Source organism: Zalophus californianus, chromosome 11 (genome assembly GCF_009762305.2).
Source record: "Zalophus californianus isolate mZalCal1 chromosome 11, mZalCal1.pri.v2, whole genome shotgun sequence".
NCBI lineage: Eukaryota > Metazoa > Chordata > Mammalia > Carnivora > Otariidae > Zalophus > Zalophus californianus.
In genome coordinates, this window is record NC_045605.1 from 95,947,916 (window position 1) to 95,963,119 (window position 15,204).

The 15,204-nt window shown below is 53.4% G+C and overlaps 1 long non-coding RNA gene across 5 annotated transcripts in view; it reads left to right on the plus strand.

The window, feature by feature from the left end:
* LOC113915472 overlaps window positions 1-15,204 on the plus strand; it is a 47,459-nt gene that overhangs the window by 12,801 nt on the left and 19,454 nt on the right. The window contains exon 4 of one of the 5 annotated variants that reach the window (XR_003517674.1): window positions 9,679-9,702. The exons of 3 other annotated variants lie outside the window; for them this stretch is intronic. This is a non-coding gene — a long non-coding RNA (uncharacterized LOC113915472). Of the gene's footprint in view, window positions 1-6,699; window positions 7,441-9,678; window positions 9,703-15,204 lie in introns of those variants that run through there. One more of the 5 variants, XR_003517675.1, reaches the window with a different exon arrangement.

Below are 15,204 nucleotides of genomic sequence, written 5' to 3' on the forward strand. Positions count from 1 at the left end.
CCAGAGATTCTTCTCAGATGTTCCTAGAATGTCTCCCTTCTCAATCCCGCTGCCACTCACACTGACCCAGACAAGCAGGCTTCCAACAGCAAGGGGCCCTCGCGCGGTGTCTCAGGGCTGGCTTCTCTTTCCATCGCTCCACGCCAGGGCCACGTGAGCTGTCCCCGTCCCCCCTTACCTGTCCTTCCTCGCTGGGGAGCAGGCCCTCCCCGGCATTTCTTCAGCTGATCCGCCAGAACTTGTCTCTTCCTACTGCTGGTCAGAACCCCCTCCTCCAGCTGAGCCTGCCTCAGTGTCCCTCAAGCACCACCCCGTAGCCACTCTGAGGGCTCAGTGTGTTCAATCCTTCATAAAGACACAGATGTCTGACATAGGCTGCCCCATTCCATGCACAAGCAGTGCTTGACAGAGCCATGCAGCAGAGGGATCATCTATGCCATCCGCCCACCCCTTCGACAGATGGAACAACCTGCAGCTCGGAGAAGTTTCGGAACCAAGTCTCACACTTAACTCTTCTGATTTAGGTTTCAGTGCTCCTCCATCAGACCCATAGGCCTACCACCCTCAGTGATGACTAGTGGCCCCGGCCAGGGGACGGGGGGCAGGCAGTGTGGTTAGTACTCAGCCTGCACGTGGGCCCCGGACTTGTGTGATTCACCAGAGGGTCAGCCTGAAGGCCTGTTGAGGGCAAACGCCTGAGTTAGACACTGGGGGCAGATGTGTGGTGGGCAGAGTCTGGGTTTCGGGGAGAGCTGGAGATTGAGATTTAGGGGGCTCATCATGGAAATCAGCACCCGTACGACAGGTGAAAATGGGACTGGATACCAGTCCAAGCAATGTGCTGTGGAAACACAGCAGTTAACTGATAGGAGATGGGATCCGGGAGGGCTTCAGGGAGGAAGTGGCCAGCGCCCTGGATTGAAACACCACAAGATGGCACTCAGGGGCAAGGCATTCTAGGTGGAGGGAGCAGCACGGACAGGAGCAGGGAGGCCAGATGGCCTGGGGTGGGCATGGAGAACAGCACAGCTTGCAGCGAAGGAACCTTCCACAAGCAGAGAGACCTGGATTCGAGCTCTGACTCTGCCTCCCTTCTGACTCAGGATTTAGGCAACTCACCACCTTTCTGGATCTTAGTATTCTTTTAAGTGAAATGGGCATAAGGACATTACATGTTTCCTGGGGTTATTGTAAGGATAAACCAAAATAGTCACCAAAAACAAGGCCTGGTGCATGGTAGGTGCTCAGCGAAAGGTCCGGTATGGCTGGAACTTAGGTACTGTTGGACCACAGGGACCAGCAGAGGCTTGGGTGAGGCTCTGCGTTTTCTTTTGCCTTCCAGTGGGCTCTTTCTCCTCCTTGCAGGACCTCACCAGCTGGCCTGGGAGGGCTGCTTGCCCATTCGTGGTTGCCAGGATGTTGGCCATTCCCCGGTCCAGAACGATCCTCTGGTGCTGTCTTCATCCTTGAGCCCTTTCCAGCCTGAACACACCTGGCGTGAGTGTGCCAGGTCTGGTAAGGTTCGCTGGCAGTGTTTGGGAGCCAGATCTGTATTTAGGTAGAAGCAGACACCAAAGACAGTTGCCAGCTTCTCTGCCTTGGTAAACACGCCGCGAGCCTGGTGCTTTGGGCTTTGTGAGGGAGCAGGGAGCACAAGGTAGGCGCTGCTCACTGCAGCTTGCGGGGTGAGGGCAGGCTCTCTGTTCCGGGCATGTGCCAGCCTCCTCAGGCTGCGGGCGGGGCTGGGGGTTGAGGGATGGGCGGAGTTAGAGGCCATCTTCCTCCGGGCTTCTCGGTCTTTGAGGACTCTAGGTACTTTTGCCATGTAGTGTCTGTGGGACTTTGGGTCAAGTTTTCAACCTCTCTGGCCAGTTGGTCGACAAAAGCAATTCCCGGCATGTCCCTGGATGCCAGTCCTCCTTTGGGAGTGCTTGACAAAGTTACCCATGCATCAGAGTCACTTGGGTGGGGGCTAATTAAAAATTCAGATTCCCAGGCCTGGCCCCAGACTCACTGAGGCAGAGCCCAGGAATCTGCACTTTAACAAACGCCCCCAGATGATTCTGGTACGAGTATCCCTGGAACTGCATCTAGAAAATCACTGTCTGCTTTCCAGGGGTTTCCCTGGGAAACCAGAGAAAGAGGTAGTCAGAAGGAGGGGGTTGATGGATGAGGCCAGCATGCTTCTCCTCTTCACATGCACATCTGCATTTATGCTTTTTGACTTTGGCTTGGAAATATGCTCTTAGATGTGTGTCTCCTTAGATGCCATCCCTGTTCAATGACATTGAATGCCATCCCTGTTCTACGCCAGCCCCTAGAGTTAGCTCATTTGCCATCCATCCACCCATCATCTGTCCATCCATCATCCATCCACTTACCCATCCATCCGTCCATCCACCTACCCATCCATCTCTCCATCCATCTACTCCTCATTCATCCACTCATCTATTCACCATCCATCCATCCATCCATCCGCCCTCGTTTTCTACGTACCTACTGTGGCTGGTCTTTGGAGACACAAGGAAGAATGAGGACTGGTTTTCCTGGCCAGAATTCCCCATCTGGACAAGGAGACAGTCAAGTCATCGTAATGTAGGAGGATTCAGTGATTGATGTCTCAAGTAGATACAGTGATGGCACAAGGTAAAAATGATAGACTCTACTGGCATGGAGAGAAAGTCAAAGAAGTCCTCATAAGACAGCAATTTGTGAGTGGGTCATGAAGGGGGAGTAGGAGTTTGCCCGATGGAGAGGGTGAGTGTGAGGGTGTATAGGAAGGTAGGTGAGTCCTGTGATGAAATCCCTTCCCATCCAATGTGAGAAGCCTCTCCTCAGGCCCCACAGAGCCCATGTTGTGATGCTGATCTGCAGCTGTAACCTCTAAACTGAGCCCCATATCCTGGCATTTCTGGGTGAAAAGGAACCACTCTCTAGTGTGTGTGTTGCAGGCTCATGATGGTTGTCTCTTACATGGTAAAGTTATTATGGAACTGACAGGTGAACAGCCATCCAGATCGAGAGACACGGGATGCTTCAAGAGCCTGGGGTCAGGTACTAGTTCTGCCTGCAAGTCACTCTGTAACTGTGGACAGGTCTCTGACCCTCCGTGTTCCCATCCGCAAGATGGAAGATTGGCTTCTAGCTCCACCAGCTTCCTGTCTGGAGCACAGCCCTGGCACCCTGGCTGCCACACACGTGTTATCAATGACTTTTCTCTCCACCCCAAGCCCATCTGTTGGAGCACATGAGCAACACAACATCTCAGAGGTTCATTGGATTTGCTTTGAGCCCCCAGCATATCACCTGCCCGCCAAAGCGGCGTTTTGCAGGGAAAAAGCAAGGTGGACGCGAGCCGGAAGGTGGCGCTGTGGCTCCGGTTGTGGCTCCGCTCTCCAAAGCAGGACCGTTCTCGGAGTATCCGCGGAAACCTGGCAGGGCTGATGGCAGGTTTTGCTCCATCTTGGGGCCCTCACAGTTCAACAAGCCCTGCTTATTTGCAGAAAGCAGGCAGGCCTGCCCACTAGGGCCTCCCCACCTCCCGGGCCCCTTCACACATCTTCAGAACTGTGTCCCTTTGGGTCTTCCCTGGGGGAGAGGAGGAGGAAGCCAGCCTGTTGTGAGTGGCACGTAGGTGGAACAGGGCTCTGTGCCTGGGTTTCCCGGGAGCCTGGTTTTCTGGTGCTCATTGCAGGCAGAGGGCCCTTGGCCTGGAGCTGCCAGTTGAGTCTGGGCCGTGATGTGCCACGATGATGTGTTGGGTCACAGCCTGCTTGACCCCCCCCCCGCACTATGGACCCCATACTCAGGTGATTCACTTGATATTTTGCAAATACTCCATACTCATCCTGCTGCCTTCTCTCCATTTCTTTGGGTTCGGTCCTTAGCTGAGCCATCTAATAGAGAACCCCAGGGGAGAGAATGATAGGGGGCAAGAAGAAGGAAAGAGGAAAGTGCTGACATTTTTTAAGTGCCTACTGGGTACCAAGCACTTCCACAAGAACTAGAGCAGGAATTTGTATCCTTTCTTTCAGTGGTATACCCCTTTCCTTCCCGCAGAATCACAGATGAACCCAGCCATGGAAACCAAACACCTGGGCAGCTGCTGTGAGGGGGTTGGGGTGGGGCGCCAGGGCGCCTGAGTCTTCCCACTCCGCCCCCTTCCCTCCCCTCCCAGCAGCCCCTTTATTGCCATCACAAAACCTGGATCGAAAGCACTGTTGCATTCATCTGTATATACCTCTTAGAGGAAATATTATTTCCAAAATTTTCAGTTGTAAAAGCTGAAGGCCAGTGAGGTGAGGTGACTTGCCAGGATCACATGATTAAGAAATGGCAGAGAGCCAGGCTGCGGACGCAGGAGTGTCTGACCCCAGAGCCCCCAACTTCATCTGGGAGACAGTGTGTACTCTGCTTCCTAAGGAGGGGCAGGAAGGGGCCGTGGCTCCCGGGAGGGCCAGGCCAGTTACACGTGAACACAGTTGGTACTTGGATGTCTGGTAAGCTGCCTGCAACGAAGGAACCCGGATCGGACAGGAGAACCGTGGAAGATGGGAAACACATGCGGCGTAGGTTCAGTGCCACCAGGGAAATGATCCTCCAGCCCCCCCAGGCAGGCTCCAGCTTGTCTGACTTCAGGAGACACCAGCCAGCCATGTGCTAGAGATTCAGTGAGCTTTCCAGGCCCCGATTAGGCTTCTTTTTGTTCCAGGGTCTGGGTCTGGAATATCTGAACCAGGTCGCAGTTCCTGCTCTGCTGGTGGAGGAAAAACTGTGTAAGAGCAGCTCCTGAAAGGCAAGATGCTTTAAAAAGAAGAAGAAAAAAAAAAAAAAGGAAGCCATGTATTTGCTTGGAATTTGTTTTTGTTTGCTCAGGATCTTGTAGCAAGAATAGATTGGGAGTCAGAAATCCTTGGGTCCAAAAGTCGCATCTACTGGTTCAACCTGACTACTTTGAGTCTCAGTTGCCTCTTTGTAAAATGGCATCACAAACAGGCCCTATGTCACCAGGCTGCTGTAAGGATTAAATGAGCTCTTGTGTGAAGCACCAAGCTTGGGGTGTGCAAACAAACAGTGATTCTCTCCCTGCGCTCTTTGAATTTATGGTATGTGCTAAATGGATGTGCTTCCAAGGGGCACTTAAGGGATGGGTTATCCCTTCTCATTGCAGTCAACTGGCTGAAACACTCACTTTTTCATCTTAATATGTGAGATGTGACATTCTGATCCTCTGAATTGTAAACTTAGAGTCTCAGAGAGCTCAGGGTGGCTAAATCCAACTCCATCATTTTAGAGATGGGGACAGTGACTTGCCCAAGGTCACCCATTGGGTTGGTGGCAGAGCTGGGGTGAGAACCCGGGTCTGCTGACTCCCAGCCCACTGCTTTGTCATCCCAGATGAGAAGGAGCCACGGGAAGGGAAGACCACAGGGATACTGCCTTGATCCAACCTCGCCATGATTCCAACACCTGACAGGAGGATAGAGTGAAGCCCAAGGAGGCTCACTCTGCTCTGTGAACCCTATCCTGTGGGGGTCACATGGTGGGGGTGGATGGGGCCTCCATGATAGGACTGAGATCTCAGGAGCTGGGACCAGTCCTGCCATTGCCCAGAGTCAGAGGTGGAGCCAGGTCCTACTGCAGGCATCAAGGGGTAAGGCGGTAGTCCATCTTGGCCTTGATCGCTGCTTCTTACCAGCTGTGTGACCTGAGCAGGGAATTGCTCTCCTGAACCTGTTACCTTATCTGAGAACCAAGAAGAATCTAAGTGTGTACCTCATAGATTATGGTAAAGATTAAATAAGTTAATATAATCATAATAATAATGGCCAACATTAACCCACATGTACCATGTGCCAGGTTGGGTTGTAAACTCTTTATATGTATTTACTCATTAATCTTCATACCACTTGTATTTTGCTGCTGGGGAAACAGAGGCTCAGAATGGTGATGCAGAAGCCGGGGACACAAAATCAGAGAGGACACTGCCAGGTTTGAACCGAGTAGACTGGCTTTGGTATCCCGTGTCTGACCACTCTGCCCTTGGGCCTCTCAATTTAGGCAAAACTCGGTGCTCTAAAAATGCCCATCCCCCTACCCCTTTCCCTTACCTTCCTCACCTATGCCCTTTTGTCCCAAAGCATGCATTCCAGAAACTGTGTGCTGTCATTTCTCTGATACCGGAAGTCCACACAAAGAGTTTACAACCCAACCTGGCACATAGGTTCACATAGATTCACCTTGAATTGTTTTTCTTCTCAGTTTTGTTGTTTTTGTTTTTTATTTTATTTTATTTTATTATTTTTTATTTTATTTTATTTTATTTTATTTTATTTTATTTTATTTATTTTTTGTTGTTGTTCCTTAATCAAAAGTACAAGTGAATTGCCAGCAAGGCAGATCTCGTGATTCCTGTGCTCACGGGCACCAGGCAGGCCTCCACACACAGTGAAGCTCCCAATGCCAGTCAACGAAGGGCCCCAGTTGCTGGCTTCTCATCACCCGTGTGTGTGTGTGTTAAACCCCCAGCCCACGGGCCAGCTTCCTGAATACAACTGACCAATTTGGGACAAAATACGCCTTCTTGTTTCTGGGTTTCTGGCAACACTCATTCAAGTTCCTGGTTACTATAGAGACCTTGTCAACACGTCCAAATACGCTTCTTAGTACAGAAACTTGTCTTCTCACCGGTTTTCACAGAGTCCCAAAGAACAGAGGGTCTCAGGAAGCAGCAGGAAAAGCTCACCCGCTGTGTCTTCCTGAGCCCCGACTGGCCCCCTGAGGCTCCGGGCCCACAGAGGGAAAAAGAGGGAGCAGAGAAGGTGACTGAGCAAGACCGCGCCATACAACAAATCAAGGTGCATCAGCACGATGGAAAACCCGGCCACAGTGTTCAAATGTCCAAACTTATTTCTCCTTCCAGGGACCTAAAGGAAAGGCTGTCTGCCCTTGGGACATGGATCCCCTCTTGTTATGGTTGGTAAGGCAAGGTCAGGGTCAGCGGACGGGCTGCTGAGGTCGGGTCTCAGGCCCTGCTTTGGAGCTTCCAGGGCGGTGTCTGCAGTATGTTTCCACGGACGCTCGGCAGAGCCCCCAAGCTGCCCCTTGTCCTCCCCATCTCTGCCCGCGGACACCCTGCCCAGACCTTAGGAGCCCTCTGCAAATGCCACCATTTCCAGAGAGACTTAGAACCAAGTTCCCCTCCCTCCCTCGTCCCTCTTGTTATAATCTCATTTCTTACCCGCTTCCACCCGGCCTTATGGCTGCTTACACACCGGCCTTCGTTCCAGAGATACTCATCGAGCTCCGATTATGTAGCAGGCCCAGAGCGAGTCACCAGCAATGAGAAAGATACAATCCTAGTTCTTACATAAAGAGCTCACACGCTCACAGTCAAACAGAGACAGACGAGTCAACACATAATTCAAACACAGCACGGAGGAATGTACGGGCTGCCTGGGTGCTGAGGGGCTAGGGATCGGGGGGGGGGGGTATCCGGGAAGACTTGCCAGAGGTAATAATGCTTGGCTTGTGTCTTAAAGGGTGAGTTCCCCAGAAGCGCATGGGGATGGGGAAGAGGGAGCAGTCTAGGATGGTGGAACAACACGGGCATGTCCAGTGACGTTTGAAAAACGTCACCAGATAGACACCCCTACTAAAGGTGTTTGAACTGGATCGCAGTGTGCCGCGTCTCCCTGGGGTGTTTGTGCTTCAGGGAGAGATCTGGGAGAAGGACGCAGAAGGTGGGATTCCGGGGTCGTCGGAGAGATCTGGCGAGAGTCTGTCTCCGGGCCCTGAGAACACGCTTGCTGCGGGCGGTGGGCAAGCCGGCTGGGGCTTCTCCTCCGGTGTCCTTTCCTGTTTGCCCTGAGCCAGCCCTGCAGCCTTCAGCGGTGGACCCGCACCCAGTCCCGCCCACCCCGCCCCTGCAGACACTCCCATGTTGAGTCCATACCACCTGCCGCCAGACCCCGGACCCTGGGAAGTTCTTTGTCCTTCTTAGGCTGCTTCCTTGTTCATAAAATGGGAGGATTATACTCTCTTTCCCCTCCACCCACTATTCTTCTTCCTTCCTTGGTGGTTAAGAACAAGGACTTTGGAATCAGGCTGATCTGGGTAGGAATTTCAGTTTTGCCACTTTCCACCTGTACCAGTGACTCCACCAAGTACCTTAATTTCCTCATTGGTAAAGTAGGCATAGTAGTTGTGCCCACTGCGTATTGTTACTGTCCATATTCAGTGGGATGGTGCATGGAAAGCTCCTAACGCAATGCCTGGCACCCAGTAGGTACTCCAAAGCTGTTCAGGTCGAGGGCATTATGTCATCTAGATCCCCCCCTCCCTCTCTCCCTCCTCCCCTCCCCACTTCCCTCCCTGAGGATCACTCTTGCCTGGGCTGCCAGCTCTTCAGTCTGGAGGCAGAGGACTGGACAGGATGACCCCTAAGGTCTTTGGTTCAGGAATCTGGGATCTCAAAGGCTGGGAACATTCCCCATGAGCTTTCCTCACCTCGGTTCTCGTGCTGACTGGGGAGCTGACCTCTGTGGGTCTCTGGCTCAATGTCATTTTTTCAAGTTCTCTGGAGGCTCCCTTCCTCTATGCCCCCCCCCTCCGCACTTTTTGCATCCCCTCTGTGTCCAGACAGGTTATAGCATGTGCTCTCAATCGGCTGTCACAGGCTACCCGCTGGCTCCCCAATTACTGAGTGTCTGGCTAGGCTTCGCTCTGCATTTCCCGCCGAGGTTCTGAGGAACTTCATGTACATCTCCCCGCCTGCCAGAGCTCTGAGTTTCTGAAGCCGACTTCAGAGCAGAGGGAAATGGCTTTGGCAGAATGAGCTTTCATATTCTCTGTGCCTCCTGTATGCCTGGCAGTTCCTGGTGACCTGGTGCTCGGCCTCATGCAATTCCTCTGTTGATCGCCTTGGTCCATCTCCCTGTGTATTAGTCATGGTTCTCCGGAGAAACCGAACCGATAGGGTGTGTGTGTATGCGTGTTGTGTGTGTATAAAGAGATTTATTTTAAGGAATTGACTCACACAATTATAGAGGCTGGTAAGTCCAAAATCTATAGAGTGGGCCAGCTTTAGCTGAAATCCAAGGCTTCTGCAGAATTTCCTCTTGCTCGGGGAAGGTTAGTCTTTTGTTCCATTCGGGCCATCACCCCCATTGGGTTAGACCCACCCACATGATGGAGAGCCTTCTGCTTTTATCGGAAGTCCACAGATTTCAGTGTTAATATCCTCCAAAATACCTTCACAGCACATATCTGGGCACCCTGTGGCCCAGCCGAGTTGACACATAAATTAACTGTCATTCCCTGTTTTTGGCAGACATGCCAGAGAAATATCCCAGGCTTTAGGGATGTCTCTCCCCAACCCTGTCCTCCAGGCCAGTTAATATCAAGACTTGGTTCCCGCTTCCCCAGAGGAGCATGTTGGAAAGGGACCAGCCACAGAGCATACACATGTCCTGGGTGTATTGCCACAGAAAATCTCAGCCAGTCCAGACCTCTGGGTCTGCAGCAGTTCAGGCCTAGGACCTGAACATGAGGTGCTGAGTGGGAGGCAGCGAGCATCTCTGCAGTGGGGGTGGGAGGATGTGTTCAAGGATGTTGTCACCCCCGTGATTTTCCAACCTGGTTGGAAATCATCTTAATGCAGAATCATCTTAAATGCAGATTCCCAGGCCCGACTCTCGGGGAGAAATGCCCCATTCAGAAGAGCGGGGCAGCTGAGCTCTCGGCACATGGTTGATGCACAGCCACGAGGGATTTCAGAATCCTAGTGAGGCTGGGAGTGTCTTCGAGGCAAGGCACCTGGCCCAGCCCAGCGCTTCATGCCAAATCTCCTTCTTAACCATCTCACTCTAATGACTCCTTGATGGAGGCCTGACTCCCTTTGAGGGAACCCCTTATGTTCTAAGAAGAGAGACGTGAAATCTGTCTTCCTCCACCTTCCAGCTACTGGTCCTTGCTCCGGCTCTTAGAACCAGAAGGAATCTAATTGCTCCTCCACTGGAGAGCCCTTGAGGTATTGACGACAGTTTTCATTTGCGGCTGTGTCTTCTCTGGGCTCAGAGTCCCCAGCCCCCTCACCAGGCAGTGTCTCTCTTAGTGGGAGAGAAGCGGACCCCGCCCAGACTGTGGTTCGGCCCATGCAAGGCCTGGCAGAGGCATCCCCTCCCTCCTTCTGGACATGCCAACCCCATTAATGTGGCCTTTGGCCCCCCGTGTGTTAGCCCCATCGCACTGTGGATGGGATCCTCCTAGTCTGAGCCCCCAGCCTGATGCTTAATTTCCTCCCTCTTGACTTCACTGCTCCACGGAGGAGGAAGAGCTCCTTCCAGGGCCTGGGGACCCCAGAGCTTTCTCTCCCATTTTGAAAAACAGAGATGACAGGATGTTTCTCCAGGCATCTGAGAAAACACAGGATTTGCTGCCCTTTGGGACTGGCCACCTCTGAGGCCACGACCTGCCCCAGACTCCGGTGCCTGTTCTGGGGCGGGAGGGTGGGCCACCGCAGTGTAGTAAAAGCTTATCGCCTTTGGGCCTGGCGGGGGTTTGGGTTCAAATGCCAGCTCCAGCAGCTGTGGGGCCTGGGGCAACTGAGCCTCAGGTCCTCCATCTGTCAACAGTACCTACCTCCTAGGGCTGTGCTGGGAATTGTCAAAGCAGCCGGCCCAGGGCCTGATACACACTGTAAGTCTAAATCCTTGTCTCCTCTGGAGGAACTTTGTTGTCTTCTCCCTCCTTCTTTCCTCACCAAACGCCTCAGTCCCAGCCCCTAATGCTGAAGAGCCTTGTTAAGTAAACAGCCTGGAGGCTCTAGTCACATCTTGGGGCTTGGGGAGGAATGTGCCCACGGGTGGCTCATGTGCCCTGGGATAAGCCTTTCCTCCGGTCTTGGGTCCCTCATCTCAGACCTGAGAAGGGCAGACCAGGAAGCCACTGGAAAGCCCCTTGACAGCCTGCCCAGCAGGCCTCCCCACAAGCCTCTGGGACTCTGGGCCCTAAGGAAGGAAGGCAGGCAGATGGGAAAAGCCTCTGACAAGCTCCCTAAGACAAGGGTGGGCCCCTCAGCCTGGGTTCCTCCCTCAGTCACCGCTCAGCCCACCGGCCCCTCCTCCGCTAGAAGGCACTGGGGACAAGATGGGAAATAACCTGTCTCAAGATGCCGACAGGCCAGCCGGGAGGACAGACAGGTCAACACATAAGTGGAAGCCAGGTTGATAGGAGCTATCCCTGAGATGGAAAACACAGAAAGTGCGGGGGAGCACAGAGTGGGAAACCCATCATGCCCCCAGGAAAAGGCTGGGCGGCCGTTCCAGAAAGCTGGTGAGAAACAGGCTTTGGAGTTCAGGCTCCGAGGACAGAGGGTAGTTCGCCTGGTGGACAAGGGAGGAGGGGGCGCTCCAGGCCAAGCAAAAAGGTTGGAAAGTCCAATCAGTTTGAAATGACCTAAGCATTCAGCAAAGTCTGAGGCAACGGCTGGGAGACCAGAGTGGAGGCCAGCGGGGAGTCTGCTGGGGTGATCCGGACTGGAGGCCATGGGGACGCGAGCTGGCACCGCAGTCTGCACGAGGCAACGTGGGGCCACAAAGACCAGCCAGAGGTGGGTCCTTCTCTCTGGGGACTGCCCAGCTCCTCCTCTCATCAACAAATATTTATTGAGGGGCGCCTGGGTGGCTCAGTCGGTTAAGCGTCAGCCTTCAGCCCAGGCCGTGCTCCCAGGGTTCTGGGATCGAACCCTGCATCGGGCTCCCTGCTCAGTGGGGAGCCTGCTTCTCCCTCTCCCTCTGCCTCTGCCCCTGCTTGTGCTCTCTATCTCTCTGTCAAATAAATAAATAAAATCTTTAAAAAAAATAAAAATAAATAAATATTTAGCGAGCACCTAGACTGTGCCAGATACTTTCATGAGCAGGGAACTTTCTCCGGGAGAGAGAAAAGGCCTGCACCCCAGTGCATTAGTTTCCTGGGACCTGCTGTAAGAAAGCCATGAACTGAGTGGACTAAAACAACAGAGATTTACTCTTTCACAGTTCTGGAGGCTGGAGTCTAAAATCAAGGCGTCAGCAGGGCCGCAGTCCCGCTGAGACTCTGGGTAGGATCCTCCCTTGTCTCTTCCTTGCCTCTGCTGCTAGTGGGTAACCCTTGGCTTGCAGCCGCACTCCACTGCGTCACATCGTGTTCTCCAGGTGTGTCCGTCCCTGTGTCTCTTCTGTTCTTATGAAGACCCTAGTCTTACTGCATTAGGGCCCGCCCCGAGAATGACCACCTCTTAACGAATTACACCTGCAAAGACCCACTTTGCAAGTGAGGTCACATTCACAGGAAGTGGGGGTTGGATCTCACTATATCTTTTTGAGAAGGGACACAATTCAACCCACAACGCACTGTGGCAACTGCCTTTCGGGAACCGAGGACAGGATGTGGGAATTCAGATGAAGGAGAGCTCTTGCCAAGCAGGGGAATCCAGGGAGGCTTGCTGGGGGAGGTGGCCTTTCAGCCACACATTGGTAGGATTTGGATGTGCAGCTATGGAGAAGGAAAGGCATTCTGGGCAGAGGGTGGTACGGGAAGGAAAGCAGGGAGGAGGGAACAGCAGGGTGGTAATTATGTCCCAGTTATAACCAGTTATAACCAGTACTTGGAAAGCTCTCTCTCTCATCCTCTGCCTGCCCCCCCACCACCACCCCCACATTTTGCACTGCCCAGACTCACTGCAGCTCCATCCCTTCTGCTAATGGTTCTGGTGGGGTTTAGAGGAAGACTGCTGCCCAGGATCATCAGGACATCCCTACTCATGTCCAAACCTGGATTTGTTTTTCCTGAGCTACAGTTAAGAAAAACAATAATAAAGTCTGTATTTATCAAGCAGCCAACCAGTAGGAAATTATAACCTTTTAAAATAAATATGTATCTAATTATAGGAAAGCAAGTTTACTTTTGCAAGCACCGTCAGGATTTCCCTCCCAAGCAGAGTCTGCAGATCGTGCCCCCACCCCCAGCCTACCCCCAAATCTCACTGGGCCTTAACCTCAAAACTACTGTGTCTGCTGGTCTCTGAGCAAACAGTGAGCCGGGCTGTGCTGAATGCCCCAGCAGGCTTGCGAGGAACCTGGGTCCCTGGGTTTTCCTTTTAGAACCAAAGGCCGGGCCCCTTGATTAGCTCCCAAGCACCAAGCCGCAACCCCCACTTCCTCCTAGACTGTCTGGCTTGCCCGCAGGTCTTTGCTCAGTGCAAATTTCTATGGTTGGCAGTTTTCTCCCTTCCAGAAAAGTCCGAAGTCCCAGAGAGAGCAGAACGGAGCCGTCATGGGGGAGGAGCTCAGCCCCCGTGCTCCCGGCAGACCAGGCCCCAGGCGGTCCTCCCGATACCTGCCTTCCAGTGAGTGGTGCAGAATGTCTCGTCCACACCACACCGTGAGGGAGTAAGCAACTGGGACCGTGTTTGGGCTAACACGTGGTTAACTGTTATTACTTATGAACGGTGTGCAATTCCCACCTGCCTGGGGAGTCCTTGAATGAGTTCATTCTCTCAGCAAATGTTTCGTAAGCATCTCTTATGTGACGGGTACTGCTAGTCGACTGCTTCACTTCCTCAGCTCTCCAAGTCTTTGCTAGACTCCCCTTCTCACGGAGGCCTGCCCTGCCTGCCCTGTTTAGTACCTATCCTGGCTCCTACCCCACTCCTGGCTTGCCTACCCTCCCGCACTCTGCTCAGCATTTTCCCTACTGCTTGTCACCTTCTAGGATTCTCAGGGACTCATCTTTTGTCCATTGTTTCTGTCTGTTCCCCCACAGAGAAGGAAAGCTCTGATAGGTGGATTTGGGTTTTGTTTACTACTGTAGATCCACTAGGCCAAGGTGGGACACATAGTAGGTGCTCAATTAGTACTTGCTGAATTGCTTTGGACTGAAGTCATTTTTATTTTTGGAGACTGACAAATCAGATTAAATTCCCATTCCTTCGAGCTGTGTGAGGTTGGGCTGTGACATAATCCCCGCTGAGCCTCACTCTCCACTTCCAGAAAGTGGAGCATCCATGGGGATCCCAGGAGGTGGAAGGTCCGAGGAGCCCAGCACAGCACCTAGCACAAAGATACATCCTAAAAACCGATAGGGAGGCTTCTCAGCGTCAAGTTTGGGGTGGGAATTCCAAGGTTCACAGAGGCCTCAAGTGTCAGGCAGGCTGGGTTTGAATTCTGACGCCTCTCCTTCGTAGCTCTGTGACCTGAAGCAAATCACTCAACCTCTCTGCGCCTCAGCTTCCTGTTTGTAAAATGGGGCTCAAGCAGCACTCCCCCTGTCTCAGAGATGGTATGAAGTTGTGTCCATGAAGGGAGGTACGGTGCCTGGCAGGTCACGGGCATTCGGGGCTGATTGGTTCCTCTTTTCCCTCCTTCCAGAGGAGCTGGCGGGTGGGGGGCGGGGAGGCGGCGGTGCTGAGGAACAGGAGCCTACAAAGGTGCAGAGGCCAGGGCAGGTGGGGGGGGGCAGGGACAGGTACCCTCTGTCAGTTAGGAGAGCCACCAACCCTTCTTCCCCCCCCCCCCGCCATCCATCCCCTCCCCCTCCCCCTCCAATTATCCAGCCTGGACCCGCAGGGCGTGCTCACTCCCAAGGATATTCCCACCTCCCCAAATCCAGCCTGGCCCCTTCTCTTCCCTGAGGCACTCTCTGCTCACTTTGGCACTAATGGGGTCCTACAGTCTCCCAAATAAGGTGATGGCTCCCCCCAGCCGAGGCCTATAGCAAATGCTGAGGAAGAGGGGTCCCCTGGGACATGGAGGGCTCCCCCAGGGTCGGGAGGAGGGTGCTGCCTTACAGGGTCCTGCGGATGGCTTTGTACATTCGTGCAGAGGAGGGTAGGGAGGGACGGAGGCTGCTCTGCAGCTGCCAATCAAGAGAAGACTGGGCTTGGACAGGGTGGGAAGCAGAACGGGGAGGTAGCCATGGCAACCTTGCCTGACACTCCAAACTAGGAGATGCCCCTCTGCCTTCTGGGTCTGGATGAGGCCCACAGAGGGCCAGCCACCGCCCCAGCCTGACCTGATGGGGCTGACTCTTTGGAGGACTGTCCTGGCCCCCCCATCACTGGCACAGAGTTGGGGTGAGGCCTGATGCCTGCACATGAAGCCCCTCAGCAGAGATGGGGAGTGGCGGGGGAAGGCATGGCACACACTGTGTGCGAGCCGGAAACTT